The sequence below is a fragment of the Eutrema salsugineum genome, unplaced genomic scaffold (assembly GCF_000478725.1).
Source record: "Eutrema salsugineum unplaced genomic scaffold, Eutsalg1_0 scaffold_9, whole genome shotgun sequence".
In the NCBI taxonomy this organism is placed as follows: domain Eukaryota; kingdom Viridiplantae; phylum Streptophyta; class Magnoliopsida; order Brassicales; family Brassicaceae; genus Eutrema; species Eutrema salsugineum.
Window position 1 is genome coordinate 7,082,132 of NW_006256342.1, and position 7,716 is coordinate 7,089,847.

At 41.0% G+C, this 7,716-nt stretch overlaps 1 non-coding gene across 1 annotated transcript; it reads left to right on the forward strand.

Moving 5' to 3' along the window:
• Positions 1-7,185: 7,185 nt before the first annotated feature.
• Positions 7,186-7,292, forward strand: LOC112087251. The gene has a single exon (XR_002899989.1). It is a non-coding gene; the product is annotated as a small nucleolar RNA R71 (small nucleolar RNA).
• Positions 7,293-7,716: the final 424 nt, after the last annotated feature.

The window sequence follows — 7,716 nt, forward strand, 5'->3', positions numbered from 1 at the left end:
CTAGACTTTGCAAAGAAAAAGACTTAGTTCAAATAGGATCTTTTCCTAAGACAAGTCCTTTTCGAAATCCTCCTGTTCTGTCTTGCAGGTTCTTCATCACTCCAGAGTTATTCTGGTTCAAATGCGTGGGCTTTATGCTCTCCTCTTTTGCTCTTAAGTGGTGTAGCTTCATAGAAGATGTCCTTGTCGATATTGGCAAAAGAAAATATCATGTTGGGCCAATCCATGATGGCTCCAGCAGTTGCTAAGAAAGCCCATCCATGGATAACTGGATAAGAGTCATCTTTGGTCTTCACTATGTATAGATCGACAGGTGCAATGCAATCTCCAATCCTTAGAGAAATGTCTCGGGTTATCTCCCTTGGTATTGCACTTGAATCATCTGTAAGCTAATCTTTGTCCTGGTACTTGAGATGTGCTTAATGCCAAGTCTCAAAGCAGTTGCTTTGGACATCATGTTAATGTAAGCTCCAGAATCACAAAGAATATTGAGGAATCTTTCACCTATAATGTCACAAGAGATAAGAAATTGACCTTAGTCTTGAACTTTGTTTAGAGTTCGAACTTTGTCTACCTTCTTGGATGTGTAGTGGAGAACTTATGATAGTAGGAATTTTTCAATCCTTGATCAATTCCTCAACTACTCATGTCATTGTAGCACTTGAGGTATCAATCCAAATGGAGAGATTCTAGACACTAGAACTATGAGGATCAATTCTTAATCCAAGTCTAATAAGCAGATGAGTTGGTAACCAAGATTATCTAAAAGCATATAACAAAACAAGCAAGAACAAACAGTAATTAAGAGTTAAAAAAGCAAGAGAAACTAAACAAACAGTGATTAAGCAAATGATAAAAGCTAAACCTCTAGATGTGATCATTGATTAGGGTGCTTTAGATATTGAATCATGATGCTAAGAACATAATGCAACACTTGCTACTCTTTAGTCTAGGCTTCTTAATCAGATTAATTCATTCCCATGACAATAATCCCTTTGCAAATCACTAATCAAGTCTAACAACCATTAGATATAATCAAGCAATCAGCAAGCATAATGCATCAAGCCTAATAAGTGACCAAACAATCTCTCAACCAAGAAGACTGAATCTTATACAGAAAGACATAACAAGCAATCACATGATCTCAAACATTTCAACTTAGAACTCTAATCTAGACTAATCCTCTCATGAAGGCATTAATCTCTACACTAATCCACTTTCAAACCAAATCATCATTTGTGAAATATGAATCAATGAGCATTAAGAAACAGTTCTAATAAGTCATTCATGCATTTAACAAATCATTCCCATGATGAAAAAGGCATAAACCCTTAAGTTAGCTCATTCAGGCATTTCATCAAACACTTTTGGTGCATGAAATGCCTATGAACCCAGATTTCACTTTCCCAAGGAAATCTGGCATTAGGAGCAACTAACTAAGGAAATGGAATGAGAATCTAAACCCTAAACATCACCAATCAAACATCTAAGCACCCTAATCTACACACCTAGAAGTTTAAAAGATGACTACTCACTAATCATGAAGAACACATCTAATCTTTTGCAAGAGATGATGTTAATCATGATTAGAAGCAGAAATGAGATGATGAGAAACAGACTTAGATTGATTAAATCCTTGAGATCTCTCTCTCTTTTTCAAAAACGTTTTTACACTCAAAAGGAAAGAAAACTAGAGAGAAAACTAAGTAGAAGATGATCCCCCTTGGGTTTTTTCCCAAAAAACTATATATACCTAGTGCTAATGGACCGGGTCAGCCCAGGACAAACTGGGTACTGACCCAGCTCAGTTGGGTCAAGTGGAAATCCTGCGGGTCAGTCCAGTATGTCCCAGGTCGCACACCTAAGTCGCAGTAGATGAAGACTTGTCTTGTGAAGCCTGAATCGCCTTGTCTTAGCCGCACGCCTAAGTAGGAGTGTTTTGCGAGTGTTGCTGCGGCTTGGTCTCCTTCCTCTCCAACTCGCAGGGCTAAGGCGGTTTCTGGGGAATGTACAAACTGTGCGGGTTGGTCTCTATTGCACCTAGGTCGCAGGCTCAAGTCGGAGTGATTTGCGAGTGTTGCTGCGGCTTGGTCTCCTTCCTCTCCAACTCGCAGCATCCAGAGCAGCTTAGACCACTTCGCATTCCGGAGAGTGTAACTCCTATGAGACTTGTCCGAATTGAATGATTTCGGTTGCAGAAGACAGAGGACTCATTTATCTCCAACTTTTGTGAAGAAAGCTTCGGTGCTTGGGAAGTGTAAGGCTTCCTGGAGGGCACATCTTTGCAGTGCATGTACACGACCAGAGAGAGGCGTCTAGACATGTGTCCATTCCGGAGACTGTATCTTTCTGCTCATAGATCCGAATTGAATGCTCTTGGACGTTCTGGAAAGAAGACTCAAATGTCTATGGTTCTCATGAAGGACCCGGAAACTAAATCGGTCGTGCACCGTCCTTCGCATCCTTTAGAACTGATCTGCTCGGTCCGGAATACCTGCGAGACTGGGGTTCCTTCCGACAAGCTTATCTCTCTGCTCACGCGTCCGAATTCCACGATTCTACTTGCTAAGAGACCGTGATGCAATGCTCTCCAAATTCTATGAAGCACCCGCCGTCTGAATCGGACCGGAAGGCTCCCCGGACAGGCGATCATTCAGGGGTATCGGATTGCTCCGGAATGAGTGCGAGACCTGTTCGTCTTCCGATTACCATATCTTTCAGTTCTGTGGTCCAAATGCCTTGATTCCAACTGTTATGAACTCTTGACTCAATTATCTCCAACCTTTATGAAGACTCCGATAGCTGAATCTGACCGGAAGGTTCCCTGGACGGGCGATTTCGGAAACGTGTCTGCACCCGGAGATTTTGGCCGAGAGACTTGACCGCGGTACGTGTTTTTGGCCGAGAAAGCTACCCGCGGGAAGGATTTTGGCCGAGAACCTTCGACCTTCAGTACACCATTTTGCCGAGAAACCCAAAATTGTTCCTTTTCACCATGTTTGATCATTCCAACTCCATTTCTTCATCTGAATCATATCCTCCACTCCAAATTGGCTCCAAAAGCACCTGTTTAACACTCCAAAACATGGAAAACTCTCTTGGACCTAATGAAATCTCCTAAGTCCTAAAACAATGCCTAAAGACCTAAAATGCATGAGATAAGACATGATTTGGACTAAAACATGTACACTAAATGATGCAATTTATGAATATATCAACTCCCCCACACTTATCCTTTGCTTGTCCTCAAGCAAAAAGAACAAATGAGAGAGAGAGGTTGAATGCATTGGGAGTTCATATTTCCTTTGAAAGAGAAAAGTGACAACTAAGAGAATTCAAGTTCATGCTCAATATGCAATGCAAGACCATACTCTGATGTATCAACTCAACAGTAATCTCCACAAGTTCTCTTATTCCTCAACTCTTTGACATTCATTAAGCTCTTTACCAAGTGGATCAAATGATGCAATGTTCAAACAAGCAAAGTTTGGCTAGGGTGAGGTAATGAGACTAAAATGATCTCATCAGCGCCTGAGTGGGTTCAATGCAGCAAGGGGATCTCTCTATGAATGATCAAACTTTGGCAGAATGCTAAAGGTAAAAAGCAACCTATGCATACAAGGGCAAGGACTCATCCCACCCCACACTCTACTCAAAGCTTTCTCACTTGTTCAACCTCTCAAGAACCTCACTTTCCACACTCATTTCCTCTCACTAGGGGACTCACTTTTAATTTTCACACTCAAGTCTTGGAGTTCAAACTTTACATAGCTCTTTTGCACTTTCTTTTGTAACTTCTAGCCTCTTTTTCTTTCTTTTTAAAACATTTGAGCTCTTGGGCTTCTTTTCTTTTCTTTTCACTTAGAGGCTAGACTTTTTCTTTTCAAAACACTAAAGCTCACTTTCTTGACTCAAAACTCCAAGACTGATTTCTTTTCTTTTTCTCCTAGTTCTCACCATTCTCCTTTTATTTCCACTCATCTCTCCTTTTTCCACTCACCAACAAGTATTCCCCCACACTTAGTTCTCACCAAATCTCTCAGCTCCTTGATGATGGAACTTAACACTCAATGAGACTTGCCCTTGTCGCTCTAAACCTAACACTTTCTGCTAAGTTTGATCCAAGGTGGCCTTTCAATCACACACAAACATTTGGCTTGAAGGAAGGATGGGTTCAAGGTGAGGAAAACTGATCCAGATGTGGACTCAGCTATTTGAGCTAAGGAAGAGGGTGGTAAAAACAGGATTCTAGCTCAAATATGTATATAGGTATCCACAAGCTTATTCAAACAATGCATCACAAGATAATTTCATGTCAAGTTCAAGGTTTTCACTTATTAGAGTTGAGTTCAATTCAAAATTGCTTCTCAGATTCAAACCATTTCAAGCCTTGCAAGCACAGAAGTCATTTCACAAGCATATTTAATCCAAATTCTCAAAGTGATGTACTCTCAAGGAAAGAACCTATCATTACTCCCATTTGCATATGATGCAACCTATATGAAAATGCAAACTAGACTCAATCCTAAAATGTGAATGCAACTACATGAGCATTTTTTTTGTGAAAGGTTTTCAGATTTTTCCATTTTTTTGGTTTTTATATGCACTTAGATGAATGCAAAATGAGACTCAAAGTGAAAAGGAAAATAAGAGCAGAATAAACATGATTAGTAAACACAAAACCCCTCCCCCACACTTAAATAACACAGTCCCTTGTGTTATAAAAGCATGAGAAAGAGAAAAAATCAAACATGAAATGCAAAAGATAAAGAAAAATGCTAAATGCTCATTTACAAGTGTTTGGAGTGATACCTGGTGTGGTTCTTGTGCAAAAGGGGAGTGAGTATCTGCACCAGATGAGGCCAGACACCACTGGAGATGGATTTTGCTTGGCCTGAACTCCCTTGCTGCGGCCTGGTCTTGTCTTGATCCAAACCGCACACCTAGGTAGCACTGAGACGTTCTCCAAGTTTTTCAGTCCCTAAACACTTCTCTCAGCCCTCTCACATGCTCCATTCCATTCATCACTGAGCTATGTCCTCCAAAAATCACCTGGAATCTGAGACCAACTCACAAAACCCATCAAAAGATCCTAAAACATAAAAAGAAATGAGAGAAAAGAATAAAAAGATTATATACAAGGATAAGCTTGGGGTGTCTCCCAAGAGCACTTTGTTTAAAGTCACTGAGTTTGACTTCTTACCCTCTTTTTAGTAAGGGAGAGGAGGAGCTTTGGTGCTCCTGGTCTTGTCCATGAATTCAAGCATGAGGTCCTTGTTCATCAGCTCTTGGACACCATTAGATCCTTTGTCTATGAACTCTGGTGTGAGGATAGCTCTGACTTTGGCAAATGGTCTTGATCTTCCATTGCCTTTAACCTTGTATTCAACAGCTCCACCAACAAACTTCCAAGGAGTGAGAGTTAAGACCTGAGAAGATGACTCAAGAGTGAATGGTCTGGTTCTTGGTGGGTTCTTGTCTTGAGACCCTGAGCCATTGCCTTTGTTGCTGCTGATCTCCTTCTCACTTGGTGTAGGAGATAGAGATTCCAAGCAAGCTTCATCATCACTAAAGAAATCCCCTTCAAACTCAAGATCAGGTCTTATTAGGGATTCTTTCTTTTTCTCAACAGATGCAAGGGGTATAGCTTCTTCTATAGTTCCAATACTCCCCACATACATCATCCCATAATGTTTCAACTCATCAGAATCATCAGATATAACTCCACAAAACCCAGCAAGAGGAGGCTTAAGAGGATAAGATACTTCATCATCTACCTTAGCAAGCACCACTCTTTGAGTATCAAAGTCCATCCTTGCTCCTGTGGTGTTCAGAAATGGAGTTCCAAGCAAAAGAGGTAGCTCTTTTGTCTTCTTCATCTTCATAACTACAAAATCTGTTGGAACTGTGCATTCACCAATTTTCAATGGGTAGTCTTCAAGGATTCCATATGGTTTCTTTGAGGATGAATCTCCAAAGGTGATTGACAAGGGGTGATGCTTAAGACTCTTGATCCCTAGTCTCTCCACCATGTCTAAAGACATTACACTGATGCTTGATCCAGAATCACACAAAGCATTGTCCACTTTCAAATTTCCAAGAGAGCATGAGATGGAGAACTTTCCTGGATTGCCTAGCTTGGGAATAGATTTGGGTTTCACCCTTGTTGAGCCAGTGCTAGAGACTCCATCAGATGTCCTTCCTTGAACCATTCTCTGATCCTTTCCTTCAGCAATCTCAGAATCATTCTTTTTCATATCAAAACAAGCTGTCTCCCCACCTTCTTTCTCAATGTCCTCATTGAGATCACAGAACAGGAACTCAAACTCATCTATGATGGCGTCCTCATCATCTTTTGTCAGGCATTTGTCACTTGAGACATTGCCATGGAGAAGGTCCTCAATTTCTTGGACAGCAGCATGATTCTCATCATTTGAGAGGATTGCATTGCAGTATTCTTTTGAGTTTTGAAGAGCTTTACCAGGAAGAGAGACTTGTGGTTCAGAAGTGCAGATGCCCTTGTTTTTTTTAATAGACTTTAGTTTGGAAGCCAAGGTTGAAAGTTGAGTTAGAAGATCAGAATAAGTGCAGTCCACCTTGTTGTTAATCTCTGCCATTTTCTTGTTGAAGTCTATGGCACCACTTGCTTGACCTTTGAGGATTTGCTGGAGCAGGTTCTGCACTTCTTGATCCTTATTCTCTGAGTTATGTTGGAGACTTTGTTGTTGGGGAGAGACAAAACCTTTTTGTTGAGTGTTTTGAGGATATAAGTTCTGGTTTGGGGGATTCTTGTAGTAGGTAAAGCCCTTTTGGTAACCTTGTTGGCCACCTACAAAGTTCACCTCAGCTGTGATGTCTTCCCTTTGAAATGTGTCTTGAAACACATGATTCACATCTCTAACAAAGTTGGCTGACTGATGAGAAGCTAAAAGAAGTGTGTCTAGCTTCTCATTGAGAGACTTGATGTCTTTCCTTGTCCTTTCCTCTTCAGCACTCACAGCCCCTCTTGAATTCCTTTCAAAGTCTGATCCATAAAGCTCATCACTCTGAGCTACGTTCTCCACTAGGGTCATGGCATCATTGACTTCCTTGGTCATGAAATTACCATTAGAAGCTGTGTCCAAGAGAAGTCTGACCTTTGGTAAAGTACCTCTGTAGAATGTACTTAGCAGCTGACAATCTGAGAATCCATGGTGAGGGCATTGCATGGTATACCCTCTAAATCTTTCCCAAGCCTCACAAAACGATTCATGGTTCTTCTGAATGAAACTTGAGATTTCATTTCTTAACCTTGCTGTTCTTGATGAAGAGAAGAACTTGGTTAGAAATGCTCTTTTGCATTGCTCCCAAGTTGTGACTGATCCTTGAGGTAGAGACTTTTCCCACTGATGAGCTTTGTCTCCTAGAGAAAAAGGAAATAGCCTCAACTTGAAACTGTCCTCACTAACTCCATTCATCTTAGTTAGATCACAAACTCTATCAAAGTTGTCAATGTGATCTAATGGGTCTTCTAATGCCAAGCCATGGAACCTGTTTGATTGCACCATGTTGATCAGGCCAGATTTGATCTCAAAATCGTTTTCAGGTGTTGGGGCTTGAATCCCATGTCTTTCACCCTGAGCATTGGCCTCATCACCAGCTCCCACAACTTGTCTTGGACGTGGAGGCGGTGGCTCTTCTTGATTCTGGTGGTTTCCATTACCACCATGAGCCTGT